This window comes from Silurus aristotelis, assembly GCF_946808225.1.
Source record: "Silurus aristotelis genome assembly, chromosome: 27".
NCBI classification, from domain to species: domain Eukaryota; kingdom Metazoa; phylum Chordata; class Actinopteri; order Siluriformes; family Siluridae; genus Silurus; species Silurus aristotelis.
In genome coordinates, this window is record NC_139600.1 from 11,703,915 (window position 1) to 11,719,619 (window position 15,705).

The window sequence follows — 15,705 nt, forward strand, 5'->3', positions numbered from 1 at the left end:
ATTGGAAAATAATCAACATCTTTGTGGTAACACTAATTCTGCTTTGTGTCAGTTTGCATGGAATCATCCACACATTAATTTTCTTTCTATCACAGCCTACCTTGAAATTTGTTTTCGAAAGTGTTTTATTTATTACAAATCGCCCGTGCCTGGTGCATAGATCAACAGAGTGTGCAAGAGTGTGTTAAAATGTGTATGGCTTTGCTGTTTAATCTAACTAGCAAAATGCCTTACTGTGGCATCTGCACCACAGCAGATAAGCAGATTTATAAGCATGAGAGAGAGAGAGAGAGAGAGAGAGAGAGAGAGAGAGAGAGAGAGAGAGATGCAGGTCAGTGGACAGGAACAAAATGAAAAACACCACTTCTCTTCATTTTTGTCATCACCAATATATTACCCCTTTCTTCTCTCTCTTTTTTGCTCTCTCTCTCTCTTACACACACACACTGAAGATAAGTGAGTATGACCCTAATTGCTGATCAAAATGATTCAAGATTACCTCACAGAGGCTTATCCCTATTCATCCATGCTTGAGTGATGACTCATCTTGATTTTTTTATGGGCTTTTTTTACTTTTCCTTCACAGGATGTGTGTTGTAAGCCACTAAGAATTTCCAAGAAGGAAATAAAAATGGGATGTTTTGAAGTATGGACTCCTGGCACCCGGAAGCTGATTATTTTTCAATAACAACACATCCCACAAGTCCTAAGGAGCAGCAGTTATTTCTTTGATGAGTAGCAGGTCATTGTTTGTATCAGTTAAGTTCAAAATTTTGGACATTATTTCCAGTATAAATCTCAATTCTACAGAGCACAGATTGGATATCACATTAAAAAGCCACAATAAGAGAACACTGAAAAAAAACATAGCATCCATACAGACATACAAAAGTCACTGCTAATAATTCAGCTAGCTGTCCAGAAAGAATTATCGGGATTTCCCTTTTTTGATGGCAAATTCTAGGGCAACTCCAACTAGCTTGGCAATTGCAGCATTTCTGCTCTAATGGACACACAGCACTGAGGGGAGCATTTCATTGACCTACTTTATGAATCTCACAGCTCACACACAAGACAAACACAGGAAATGGCTGCTTATAAATATCTACATAGACATAAGTTTGTGGAAACATGACCAGAATATTCGTATCGGCTTATTGAACATCCACATTCCACATACAGTCCCCATTTGCTGTTATAACACCCTCCACTCTTCTGGGATGATGTTCCACTAGTTTTTGAAGTGTGCTTTTGGAGATTTTTGCTCATTCAGCCACGATTGTCTTAGTAAAGTCAGGTCTTGATGTAGAGTGAGGAGGCTTGGGTTTCATTCAGTGTTCCAATTAATACCAAAGGTATTTTATAGGGTTAAGGTCAGAGCTCTCTGGCAGACCATTCAAGATCCTCCACTCCAACTCAACTACATCTTCATGGAGCTGGCTTTGTGCATAGGGGCACTCCTAGTCTGAGGAAAGGGAGGATCTAATGCTCCCAGATCCAAAGACATACAATGCAATTGTGCGCCTCAGACTTTGTAAAAAAAAACAGTTAGGGGAAAAACCACGCATAGTATACATGAATATGTTAACAAAGGTTATTATTAGTCAGATGCAACTCATGCTGCTGGTCAGTGACATGCCTTGGCCTTTCAAATAGATTGGTATTTGCTGCTATCCATTTTTCTTTCTTTTTAAATCCGCGCCAGCTAAAGAAAAGCAGCCTCACAACGTGATGCTGCCACCACACCGCCATGCCTAATATATTAAAAAAATTGGCAAACACATCCAAGAGAAGTCCATACTTTTCTGAAACAACATCTTATGGGTAGATAAGGCAAATATCATCTTGTAACAGAATAATGGGAAAAGAAGAATATGAATAGGAAAAGGAACTGCTCATGATCCAAAGCATGCAACCTCTTAATGCATGTACGGCTGCTAATGGAACTGGTTTTCTTGAACCTCATCCAAATCATGATGTGATGTGGCTATTTTAAATGTTCAGATTCAGTTAAATGCTTAAATTATATTAGACATTGATTGACACTGACTATGGACATTGACCCAAAGAATGCTTTAAAAGCAACCCATGACTTTTTAGTGCAAAAAGTGGAAATATTCTGCTATGAATAAATCAGCTAACTTGAATCTTTTTGAAAATAAATATTTTCTTTGTAAAACAATTAATCTTGTCCAAATAAAGAACATAAGGGTGTAGGCATAGCTCTAACAATATCAACAATCCAGAGAAGACTTTGTCATAGTGAAGAAGGGCTTAGAAAGACCCAAAGAATACTTTAAATGCAACTGCAGACTTTTTAAGGCAAAAATAGGAATGCTGGGCAATGGTCAAATCCATCCCCTGACATAAATCCATTTGACCATGTATGTCATTTGCTAAAGGAAAAACGATGTACCATGAGCAAGCAGAAACCAGACAGCTTCCATGACGTCATGGCAGAGATTTAACAGGGAAGAAACTGGGTGTCTGGTAATGTCTAAGATTTACAGACTTGACAGAGTCATTAACTCAACAGATCAGAACAGGCCAATGTACTATAATAAACACTATCAAGACCAACAACATGGTCAGTGTTTAAATATTTATGGACCTGTACATGTGTGCTGACCTGGGAAACTGATAATGTGGTTGTAATGTGTTTTTTTTTTTTTTTTTAAACAATACGAAATAACATTTCCAAAGAATCTACATACTGTATAAGGTTCGATCATACAATACAGATGTGCCAAATGAATATTACTTTAATTACTTTGTCGAGTACTGTGTTAATGAAACACCGCTGTATACCACAAAGCAGCAATCAGTCTTACAGAGCAAAATAGTGAAAATGTGACACCTTGCATTTCAGGTGCTAACAAGATTCTGAGAGAGACCGAGAGACACGGGGAGAGAAAGGAAGTCTCCAATTGCACGGCTTGTCGAAGCTTTCGTTTCCTATTCTCTCATTCTTTTCTCCTCCTCCACGCTTGTTCACTTTGCCGGAACTTCAGGCCAGCAGTATCTATCTGAATGTTCAGTGCTTTGCATTCTGACACCAAGCTAAACCAACACACACACACACACACACACACACACACACACACACACACACACACACACACACACACACACACACACACACACACACACAAAACAGTGGTCTACTGTGAAAATGATTTGGGCATTATCAGTGCATTGCAGATAAAGACAAAAGCTGGGTGTGTGTGTGTGTGTGTGTGTGTGTGTGTGTGTGAGAGAGAGAGAGAGAGAGAGAGAGAGAGAGAGAGTGAGAGAGAGAGAGAGAGAGAGAGACAGAAAGAAAGCAAAAGAGAGACAGAGAGAAAGAGGGGAAGGAGGAACTGGGAACAGGATGACTTAACCTCAGTGTTTAGCTAGGGTCACAGCTGCAGACTGGAAGCACACACTCTCTCTCTCTCTCTCTCTCTCTCTCTCTCTCTCTCTCTCTCTCTCTCTCTCTCTCTCTCTCACACACACACACACACACACCACACACACATATACTCATAGAGAGAGAGAGAGAGAGAGAGAGAGAGAGAGAGAAAGAGAGAGAGAGTTGTACAGACACCAAAACAGCCACATGTTGTGCATTCTGATTAGTGTCTCTCTTACACTTAAACGTTACCCCATCTGCCAGTTTCTTTCTTGAAATTTTCTATACTGAATGTCGTTACTTTATATTAAAAAGTTATCAGCCGATAAATCATGAGCATCAGTACAAGAAATGCATTGTGCCCACTCTGCCTCTACACTGGACACTGAACAACTGACAGGATAATAGAGCTGAGTCATGCCTCAATATAGCGTTTCGATTTTTTATTTCCAAACTATTTTGATTTAATCGAAGTTGTGACGTTATAACACATGATTCATCACCCAGCCTACTCATACAGTACTCTGTACTATGGTGTTACTTTGCCAATATGACAAGATCTGACATCATCTCTTTAGTTAAATAATGAAAAAGTAACCAGACATCATATAGGGATAAAGTATTGGATCTGTGACTTTTCCAGTCTCCTTAAACACAAATGTATTGGATGTCTGTGGATGTGGGACCATGACATTTTCCCTTCACTTTTACTAGAAGACCCAAACCTTTTCTAGCATAACAAGACCCTGTTCACATTAAAGATATGGAGTACATTTGCTGCAGTGAAAGATTTTGAGTGGTCCTTCTATAGACCTACAGTAACCTCTACTGAAACACCTTTGGGAAGAACTGTAATGCTGAATGCACCACATTTCTCCTCACCTCACATCAGTACCTGATTTTACTAACACCCTTGTGGCTGAATGAGCAGAAATCTCCACCAGCACACTCTAATATCTAGTGGTACATTTTCTTAGAAGAGTGGAGGTTATGATAAGAGCAAATAGGGACTAAATGTAGAAAGGGATATTTAAAGTGTCCACAACATTTGTCTATACAGTGTATTTACAGTACACATTCCAGTTCATCACATGCATTACTTGTTTGTCTCTATGTGATCATGAAATGCTGTCTGAATTAAAAGATGTCAGCAGCTCTATCATATATGTACATTTCCAAATAATCTTCAGCAAAGAGGGCAGATGATCTAAAAGCTTGAATTCTAATCAGATATTCACCACTCATTCGTTTGAGAAATCAAATCAGGAGTCTGCTTATCGGAAAATAACCAATGACTACCCTGAAGTGTTGTATTCCAGTTTGCATATGATTATATTTTGGCTCCAAAGAACAACATGGCATGTAGTATAACCACCTCTCACTCGCCCACATCTATTTTCTTTTTCTCTCTCGTAAAGACCAATCACCGAAAACGCAGCTTGTCATGTTACCAAGAAACTCCAAAGCCTTCGCCCTGAAGATTATCCCAAGTTAGAAAAAATGTTACAGCCTGTTTTCGCACTGACACTGGAGTCTCCTTCAAAAAAAAAAAAAAAAAGATAAATAAACTAAATCTCCTTACAGAAAACACCATAGGCTTTTTTGTATTATCATTTCTGTATGAATAAACCTAAGCAGAATCAAGCATTCATTAGCATTGAAATATAAATATTAGATACAGTATTTGCAGTGGTCTACACAGGAATGTATGCTATCATTGCTCTTGACTGCTGCTAATTGCTCTACATGAATTCCAATGCTGTAAATTGTGCATAACAGGCTCTGGACACTGGCCAGAACCCCTGAGAGGACACACCTGCTTGGCCGAATGGCATTGACACCAGTCGGGGGGGCGTCAGTGATGTAGTTTGTGTAGGAACGTCTAGATCAGTCAGATGGGCTGTGGGCTGATGACTTCACACTGGTTAGCTTATGATTGGGACTATGAGCAAAGAGCAAGACGTTATGTTCTCAATGTCCTCATTCATCTGTGCTTGTATTATTGCACAAGTTTACATGCTCACACATACAGACACCATGTAAAAGTGCTGTATATCAGCGATCAAATGTTATATCTGAAATTCTCAGGTATCATTAAGAAAAAAACGAATATGACCCTTATAGTCCAAAACTGGCTGTGCTGTTTTGATGAGCAAAGTGGCGACTAAATAAGTGAGAACAAAAATAAATTTCCTATGCTGTTTGCTGGTTTGACCTGAATCTAATAAATAAATATAAATATAAATACAAACATAAAAAAAATAAATCACATGCCCACTCAGCACCGATTTCTAAAATATTTAGACTAGTCATTAGGACTTGTTAATTACTAAAGATTTGCATTTTTGAAAATTTTATTCAAATGCTAATAGATTTGAGTTTACGGTAATTTACGTGATGTTGATGCGATGAGTTGTGGACACTCATGTTGAAAATGTCAGTCACTGACAGACACTAAATCCCTAAACAAAATATTAAACCAATTTGTCTATTATGCTGTGACAGAGTACTGCCTCCAGAGCAATAAAAACAAATCTCACTGCCTTTAGAAAACAAGAAAGCAACATTTGTTATGTCACGAGGATCACGAGGAAATCAAGTCGTGATCACGAGCATGGAGGATTTCTTAGGGCTTTTGTAGTTACATACTCAAGGTTGTTGCATACTCAGATGTTTAAACAACAGTGCAATAGAAAGGTGTTCACCCCGTCAGGTATATATTGTATGTTTGAATCCCGATGATGCCACAGCCTTGTGGCCTGGAACCCATGTCAAGCAAAACAAGATGTGCTCTTAAGTAAGTAGGGATGTTGTGCTTTCTCTCTCCTATTAATCACAGCAAAACATTGGCATCTGTAAGCGTATACATGCGGAAATAAGCAGATAGGACATTACAAGTGTGTTATACTGTAACACCACCTCACTGAGCAGCATTTTTACAAGATAGGTTCCTTGAAGGAATGGACTGGAAGCTGTCATGTGTTATGGTTGAGAATCAGCTTTAATGTAGGAAGAAGAAAATGCGAGTTTTCCACAAGTAAATTTAAAGCTAATGAGGCTGCGTGAGCAGGAAAAACAGTGAGTCGGTTTGGGGGGCTAAATAGTAGATCCACGCAAAATAGATAGCAAAATTCAATTCAGTTTTAGTTGTATAGCTATAGCACTAATAACAATGGACATGGTCCCAAAGCAGCATTACAGAGAAAAAAAGGTTATACAATTTTTTTATTTATATGTTAGTGCCTAACAGGTTCCCTGGTGGTCTAGTGGTTAGGATGCGGCGCTCTCACGGCTGCGGCCCGGGTTCGATCCCTGGTCAGGGAACCAACCCCAGCCACTCCTAGTGCCGGTCCCAAGCCCGGATAAATGGGGAGGGTTGTGTTAGGAAGGGCATCCAGCGTAAAAACATGTGCCAAATCGAACGTGTGGATCATGAATATGGATGATCCGCTGTGGCGACCCCTAATGGGAGAAGCCGAAAGAAATATGTTAGTGCTTAAAAGTTTATCCCTAATGAGAAAGCAATTGGTGACAGTGGCAGGTAAAAAACTCCCTGAGATGGTATGAGGAAGAAACCTTGAGATGAACCAGAATTAAAAGGGAATCTTCATCTGGGTGGCACCAAATGTCAATTCTTTATAGTTTAAATTATTGTTAGGTTTAATCATTGTTTTTCAGTGATTAGTGCTTCAATGAACTGTTCATGCAAATTGGAGTCCTAAGCCACAGACTGTTTATATTAATTACAGTCCAAATCCATTTTCATAGTTCCTAAATTGCTCAAAATCGGATTGCTACTTTGGTGGATTAGATATTACATACTCCAAAAAACTAGTTTCACCCAACATAAATCAGTTTGAAAAAAATGAAAAAAAAAAGTTCAAGTGAAAACGACAGCATCTTTGTCTTGCAGTTCATTACAGAAGATTCAATAATAATTGGTGAAATAAGTGTACAGGGTCCCACTGATTTAATTTGTACATAAACATAATATAAACACATTCACGAATCGCACAATAACCTCGAGATATGTTGTTTTGTTGTTTCAATTTCCCCTGTCCAAACACATCCCACACAAAATCTGATGATCTTTGGCAAATTATAAGAAATATTGGAGCACTAACCTATATCTAAATAAAAGAATGGCAAAGAAGATCAAGAAAATACCTCATAAGTGAACAGTGATGGTTGTAAAAATTTTATGTGTCCACTTTCCTTTTCTTGTTTTGTATGCATTTTAAATCTATTTTTAATTCAAAACTTTTGTCTGTATTTTGTAATAAGACGCACACCAGCCAACATAAATATTGTCCTTGATTAACTTAAAGTAAAAGTGCATGCTGCATGATTTTCCCGCTATCTGTGTTTCCACTTCAGTGAACATCCTGATCTTTCATTTAAAAAAAAAAAAACACTCCTTCAAATGTTCTCATATAAAAACTGAATACCTTTGATGCCGATTTCCATGTAGAGTGGGAAAGTCATTGAAAATCAATGCTGATGCATTTTCTGAAATGGCAGCGTGATCACTGAGAGAGATGAGCAAGTGGACAAATAGCTTGATGGCTTACATGTGAGCAACTCATATGCATCTCGAGCATTCATAGTGATCATTAAAACACCAACAGTTGCAGGAAGCTGAGTCTTACAGCTAGTAAAAAAAGAACTGCAACTCTGTTTTCCACAACAGAGGACCTGGTGATAGATGAGCTCATTTTGGACTGGGACTTGCCCAAAATGTGGTACTCGTGAGGCCTGCAATTTGGCACCAATATTTTTAAAGAGCAAGTCTAGAAAAGGAAGTCCGGGAACACACACACACACACACACACACACACACACACACAGGAGCCAAATCCAGGACAAAACCACTGCCCTGAAAGAATTCTTACATAACAGCTCTAAATCATGGCATGTTTTTATATTATGTTTCCCTACATATCACGTCAAGCGCTATTATTCCGCTTTGACACAGCACACACACACACACACACACACACACACACACACACACACACACACACACACACACACACATGACATCTGTTGCCTTTGCACTGAGAGATTCTGCTGATATTTGATACATAACGAAGGATGCACAATGTGAATGACAGACCAGCGGAAATTACATTGTGCAGAAGAGGGAAGCAGGGCTGGGACAGCAAGTCACACAGGGTTTATGGACCTGATGAATGGACTATGCAATAAATAAACATCTCAGAGAAGAAGAAAGGAGAGCAGAATCTGAGAGGAGGTATTTGGAAAAGTTTTTGATGAGTCATTATCAAAAGGGAAAAAAATATCGAAAGAGATTTTTTTGGTTTTCTGCTTGAATCCTCGCCTAAAACCACAAGCACACACACACACACACACACACACACACACACACACACACACACACACACACACACACACACACACACAGAGCCAGGAAGTGAATGAAGACAAGCAGTTTCTGCTCTGCTGCCTTTTTTTCCTCTAGACACTAAACAGAATCACTGCAATAGACAAAAGATGTTGAAACACACACTTACATACCTACTACCCAAACCAAAAATTTCATTCAGCCCTTTTTTATTCATGACCATCATACAGAGAAGCTCAAGTCGGGACGTTTTTTTTGTAGAACCTAGTTCCTTGCTTCTCTCTTCGTCAGACGATATAATACAATCTAGACAAGGCATCTGGAAGCATGACTGTGTATCTCATTTCCATCAAATTCCTTCCTGATTCTGCTTCTGTTAGGTGTTCTCTGGGCATTGATCTTAATCAGACGTCAAGGTAAAGTGCCGAGTTCCAACTACTTTATAATACGCAGGCACACGAGCGATCTGATCTAAGTGCACCTTTTCGCCAGAGTAACGCATTCGAGCGTGGCCGGGTTGTGACACTGAAATGTTCTTTCAATCTCAAAAAATTTTATCACATCAGGGTTGGACCTGGAGAGTCTCGAATCATGGTGGTGTGCATCAAATGATCTCTTTGACCTATCTTTTGGTGCTTAAATATGCTCCTGAGAACACATTGCATGTTTTTTTGGAGTACCTTCATCTGTAACCAAAAAAAAAATTATTCAAAAGCAGACAGCTACAACTACTCAGCATGTGCAGGAACCCTGTAGGGATTTGTTTAACTCTGTAGATATTAATTCAACTCCAGTTCAGGACACCCTAAAATCCAGGTGATGTTCCTCCAGCTGGCTAAGAACGCCCAGATCGTGACACTGAGATGCCAGATCACTGTAGGATCATTCCCCTGGGGACACTGGAATAAAAGGAAATCAGGTTGCACTACTAAAGAATGAACTGAAATGAAGATCGGTATGATGTACTCACTCCGGCTGGAGCACTGAGAGGAGCTGGATCAGGGTGGAAGCTCTGCTCTCAGGTCTTTGCTGAAACTGTAGGGTGAAGCTGTGAATGATCGGCAAGTGCCAAAGTCCAGATAATTAATAGAAGCCGTAACAAGCGAAAATATATCGGTGCGGGTTATTTTTCCGGCCCGGCGAAGTTACTGCGTCCGCGCGCGTGCATCCACGGTCCCGCCGGTTTCCGAATGAAAACCGCCTCTCTCTGGAGGGAGTGTGTGTGTGTGTGTGTGTGTGTGTGTGTGTGTATGTATGTCTCTCTCTCTCTCTTTCACTCTCTATGAGCGTGCGTGAGTCTCTCTCTCTCTCTCTCTCTCCCTCTGAGTGTGTGTGTGTGAGAGAGAGATTCTCTATTCTCTTTCTGATTGTGTGTGTGTGTGTGTGTGTGTGTGTGTGTGTGTGTGTGTGAGAGAGAGAGATTCTCTATTCTCTCTCTCTCTCTCTCTCTCTCTCTCTCTGAGTGTGTGTGTGTGTGTGTGTGTGTGTGTGTGAGAGAGAGAGATTCTCTATTCTCTTTCTGATTGTGTGTGTGTGTGTGTGTGTGTGTGTGTATGTGTGAGAGAGAGATTCTCTATTCTCTCTCTCTCTCTCTCTCTCTCTCTCTCTCTCTCTCTCTCTCTCTCTCTCTCTCTCTCTCTCTCCCTCTCTCTCTCTGAGTGTGCGTGATTCTCTCTCTAGTATGATTCTTTCGCTCTGTGTGTTTCTGTCTCAACATTCATGATTCTCTCTCTCTCTGGGAGTGTGTGTACAGTATGATTATTTCGCTGTGTGTGTGTGTGTGTGTGTGTGTGTGTGTCAACATTCAAGATTAGCTCTCACTCTGTGTGTGTGTGTGTGTGTGTGTGTGTGTGTGTGAGAGAGAGAGAGAGACTCGCACTCTTTCCTTTTCTCACCCGCCCGTTCTCCCTCTTTCATTGTCACACGCTGCCGGACACGACCGTCTCTCTCTCTCTCTCTCTCTCTCTCTCTCTCTATCACACACACACACACACACACACACACACACACACACACACACACACACACACACACATTTTTTTGGGTCTGATGTCACCGCGCTATCCGGTCTCGTAATTCCTCCTCCTTTCTATTCTGTTCTCGCCATTTCCGGCGTGCTGCATCCGGACCAGGAAGCAAAAAGCAACATTGACGTTTTTAATCAATAATAAAGAGCGGATTTTTTCATGAATATACCAGTGAACACTGTATTATGAGGAAATGGATTAGGACAGAGTGAAGCGGATGTTGGGAGGAGAATGGAATGTTCTCAGTGGGAACTCTGGACTGCAGCAATACTAATTGTGGACACAGGGGGCAGTATAGATGGGGGTTCTAGCCATCTGTTTTTTTATGCTAACGTTTTTTTTTTTTTTTTTTTTTTGCCTAGATGGGATAAATGGTCTAAATGCACCAAGGGCATAAATACAAATGTTCTATTGGGGGGATATAAATACAAATGCTGTGCTTAAATATTTCTCCAGTAAACGTATTCCTTTTACTGCTTTCTGGAGTACAAAGTACGTTTATTCGAATGGACTTATGATGTGACCAAATAATATTAAAAGTACCAAAGTCAGTAATGAGGTTTAAAATGCCAAGCAAAACAAAAAAGTTCATGATTCAGGGGTTGTGGTGTCAAAGAAAGACTTTTTTCAGCAGAAAGGAAGCCAGGAAGGTCTATGAATGCACCCAAAAAACACAAGTCATAGCACAAATCTTATATATACTGATCAGGCATAACATTATGACATTATAAGATTATGACCAGTGAGTGAATAACACTGATTATCTCTTCATTATGGCACATGTTAATGGGTGGGATATATTAGCCAGCAAGTGAAAAAATTTTCCTTAAAGTAGATGTGTTAAAAGTAGAAAAAATAGGCAAGCATATAGATTTGAGTGAGTTTGACAACAGCAATGTTGTGACGGCTAGACGGCTGGGTCAGAGCATCTCCAAAACTGCAGCACTTGTCGGGTGTTCCTGGCCTGCAGTGGTAAGTATCTATCAAAAGTGGTCCAAGGAAGGAACAGTGATGCACGTGGGGAGTGAATGCTGGCCCATGTGGACCGATCCAACAGATGAGCTACTGTAGCTCAAATTGCTGAAGAAGTTAATGCTGGACTATTAAGACTATTTTGGCTGCAAAAGGGGGGACCAACACAATATTAGGAAGGCACCAACAATATCGCCAAATACCTAGGTGCTCCAGAGTTAACTAAAATAAAGTTTGCTTAAAACTCCAAAATAGTGAAAAAAATAAATATATGTGATTTATTCATGTTCCAAGCTGTGGTCTGTACATGACCCTATAGCATGGGAACCACCTTTAGCTCTGACGTTAGATTCTTTAGGCACATTTATTACTCTTGACAAATCACCTCCTTAGAAATTAAGAGTAGGTGCGAGAGCTTAAGAGCTCACCGATGCTTCAAATATGCCGATTGTAATCGCACATTGATCTCTTGCTATGAATAGAAAGATTTTTAAAACAGATTAGAAACGCATAATAATGCAAAGGGTTAAAAGGTAAAGTGCACCATACTTAAGGAAAAAAAGAACCGATCAATGAGAACTTATTTACAGTGTTTTAATAATTGATGCTTAATTCAATGCACCATTCTCCTGTGCATCATACATTTTTAAGGAGAGACTTTTGGTTACCGGCACACAGCAGGAGTTCCCCTACTTTTTCGGAAACTCTTGCAAGAACAATAGGGTAATGGTTGTGGCCTTGTGTCAGGTCATCATTTGATGCAACGTAAGCATGCCGTCAAATAATGGCATGGAGAAAAAAATATCTGACGTTTAAATTATTAAAGTAATAGTAAAAGCTGTCCAAAATGTAGTTACTCTTATAATCTACAAAACAAATTCTGGAAAATATTTACTTCAGTTAAGTAACAAAGTAAAAATACTTTTTTAAATATACATAAAAATAGCAAAAAGTATGTAGTATGCGTTTTTGTTTTTTTTAAGTAAAATTCCACTCATCTGTCTATCCAAAAACAATATAACCAAAATCTTTGCAGACAACTGACTATTATACACATGTGCTTTTAGATATCATATTACAAAATGAATCCTCCCTTCGCTTTTATTGTAACCTTCACTCTTCTGGTATTTCTTTTCACTTTCCTCAAGTGTAGCTCTAAGAATTTGCACAATCAGTTTTAAGCATTAGTGACATCCACTGACAAACACTTACGTCAGCGGAGAAAGCCTGGTGTGTAGTCCCCATTCCAGTTTATTCCATAGGTGTTTATTGCACAATTTGCAGTCACTGATGGCTGTTGAGATATTAGAAGGTAAGGATAATATATACAGTCAGGAAAATAAGTATTTGAACACCCTGCTATTTTGCAAGTTCTCCCACTTAGAAATCATGGAGCGGTCTGAAATTTTCATCGTAGGTGCATGTCCACTGTGAGAGACATAATCTAAAAAAAAAAAAAATCCAGAAATCACAATATATGATTTTTAAACTATTTATTTGTATGATACAGCTGCAAATAAGTATTTGAACACCTGAGAAAGTCAATGTTAATATTTGGTACAGTAGCCTTTGTTTGCAATTACAGAGGTCAAACGTTTCCTGTAGTTTTTCACCAGGTTTGCACACACTGCAGGAGGGATTTTGGCCCACTCCTCCACACAGATCTTTTCTAGATCAGTCAGGTTTCTGGCCTGTTGCTGAGAAACACGGAGTTTGAGCTCCCTCCAATGATTCTCTATTGGGTTTAGGTCTGGAGACTGGCTAGGCCACGCCAGAACCTTGATATGCTTCTTACAGAGCCACTCCTTGGTTATCCTGGCTGTGTGCTTCGGGTCATTGTCATGTTGGAAGACCCAGCCTCGACCCATCTTCAATGCTCTAACTGAGGGAAGGAGGTTGTTCCCCAAAATCTCGCAATACATGGCCCCGGTCATCCTCTCCTCAATACAGTGCAGTCGCCCTGTCCCATGTGCAGAAAATCACCCCCGAAGCATGATGCTACCACCCCCATGCTTCACAGTAGGGATGGTGTTCTTGGAATGTTACTCATCATTCTTCTTCCTCCAAACACGTTTAGTGAAATTATGACCCAAAAGTTCTATTTTGGTCTCATCTGACCACATGACTTTTTCCCATTACTCACCTGGATCATCCAAATGGTCATTGGCAAACTTAAGACGTGCCTGGACATGTGCTGGTTTAAGCAGGGGAACCTTTCGTGCCATGCATGATTTCAAACCATGACGTCTCAGTGTATCACCAACAGTAACCTTGGAAACGGTGGTCCCAGCTCTTTTCAGGTCATTGACCAGCTCCTCCCGTGTAGTTCTGGACTGATTTCTCACCTTCCTTAGGATCATTGAGACCCCACGAGGTGAGATCTTGCATGGAGCCCCAGTCCGAGGGAGATTGACAGTCATGTTTAGCTTCTTCTATTTTCTAATGATTGCTCCAACAGTGGACCTTTTTTCACCAAGCTGCTTGGCAATTTCTCAGTAGCCCTTTCCAGCCTTGTGGAGATGTACAATTTTGTCTCTAGTGTCTTTGGACAGCTCTTTGGTCTTGGCCATGTTAGTAGTTGGATTCTTACTGATTGTATGGGGTGGACAGGTGTCTTTATGCAGCTAACGACCTCAAACAGGTGCATCTAATTTAGGATAATAAATGTAGTGGAGGTGGACATTTGAAAGGCAGACTAACAGGTCTTTGAGGGTCAGAATTCTAGCTGATAGACAGGTGTTCAAATACTTATTTGCAGCTGTATCATACAAATAAATAGTTTAAAAATCATATATTGTGATTTCTGGATTTTTTCTTTTAGATTATGTCTCTCACAGTTGACATGCACCTACGATGACAATTTCAGACCCCTCCATGATTTCTAAGTGGGAGAACTTGCAAAATAGCAGGGTGTTCAAATACTTATTTTCCTCACTGTATATATCTCAAAAGCATGAGGATGATAAACAGGGTTTCATCGATGGCATAAGAATGTTGTAGAGCATACTGTTACACACAAACACACAAAAACACACACAGATACACTGAAGCAGCTTAATTTGTTATATCAAATGTTACAAATCTGTTTTTCTGGATTCTTGCAATGTTTTCTCCGAATACCAAACATAGCAAAGAACTTGTGTGTCTGTCATCAGACCTTATGTGTACTTTTTTCTTTGGCAATAATTTAATTATTTTTTTGTCTCCTCATTTTGAAGAAAAAAACCCAGAAGGATAAGAGAAAATAAAGTAAACAATCCAATTTGTTTGTATTAGTATTATACCTTTAAAATGTATACCATCCGACTGCCTGCAGTGGCTGTCTTCAGTGATTAAGGGTGTAATGGCCTAGCTGTAGACAGGCATATTGGATACTGAGATGCTATACTGTATATATTGTGCAATAACAATCAATTGTGCTGAAAGCAACATTTTTTATCCTGCATCAAAATAACTCACCACCACATATTAACATAGTTACTTTTCTGACATACTACACTGACCAGGCAAAACGTTCTGGCCACTGATCAGATATAACATTATGACCACTTGCCTAATATTGTGTTGGTCCCCTTTTTGCTGCCAAAACAGCCCAATCGAACATTAACAGCATTAACTTCAGCAATTTGAGCTACAGAAGATCATCTTTTGGATCGGACCACCCGAGCCTTCTATCCACATGTGAATCAATGAGCCTTTGCCGCATATGACCCTGTCGCCGGTTCACCAATGTTCCTTCTTTGGACCACTTTTGATAAAAACTGACCACTGCAGACCAGGAACATCCCACAAGAGTTGCAGTTTTGGAGATGCTAAATCAATCACCAAAATCCGCCATGATATGCACAATTAACCTTCTGGGGGTCGAAAAACACACCGGCGTATTTTGTGGCATTTTTTTCTTATAACGGCGAAACAAACGTAACTTTTTTGATCGTACAGAGAAGAGC

The 15,705-nt window shown here is 39.8% G+C and overlaps 1 protein-coding gene across 1 annotated transcript in view; it reads right to left on the reverse strand.

Moving 5' to 3' along the window:
- pea15 (proliferation and apoptosis adaptor protein 15) overlaps positions 1-10,448 on the reverse strand; it is a 34,929-nt gene extending 24,481 nt beyond the window's left edge. Inside the window, exon 1 of the mRNA XM_083533055.1 lies at positions 9,727-10,448. The gene's annotated coding sequence lies outside the window, so the exon portion shown is untranslated. The remainder of the gene's footprint in view (positions 1-9,726) is intronic.
- Positions 10,449-15,705: the final 5,257 nt, after the last annotated feature.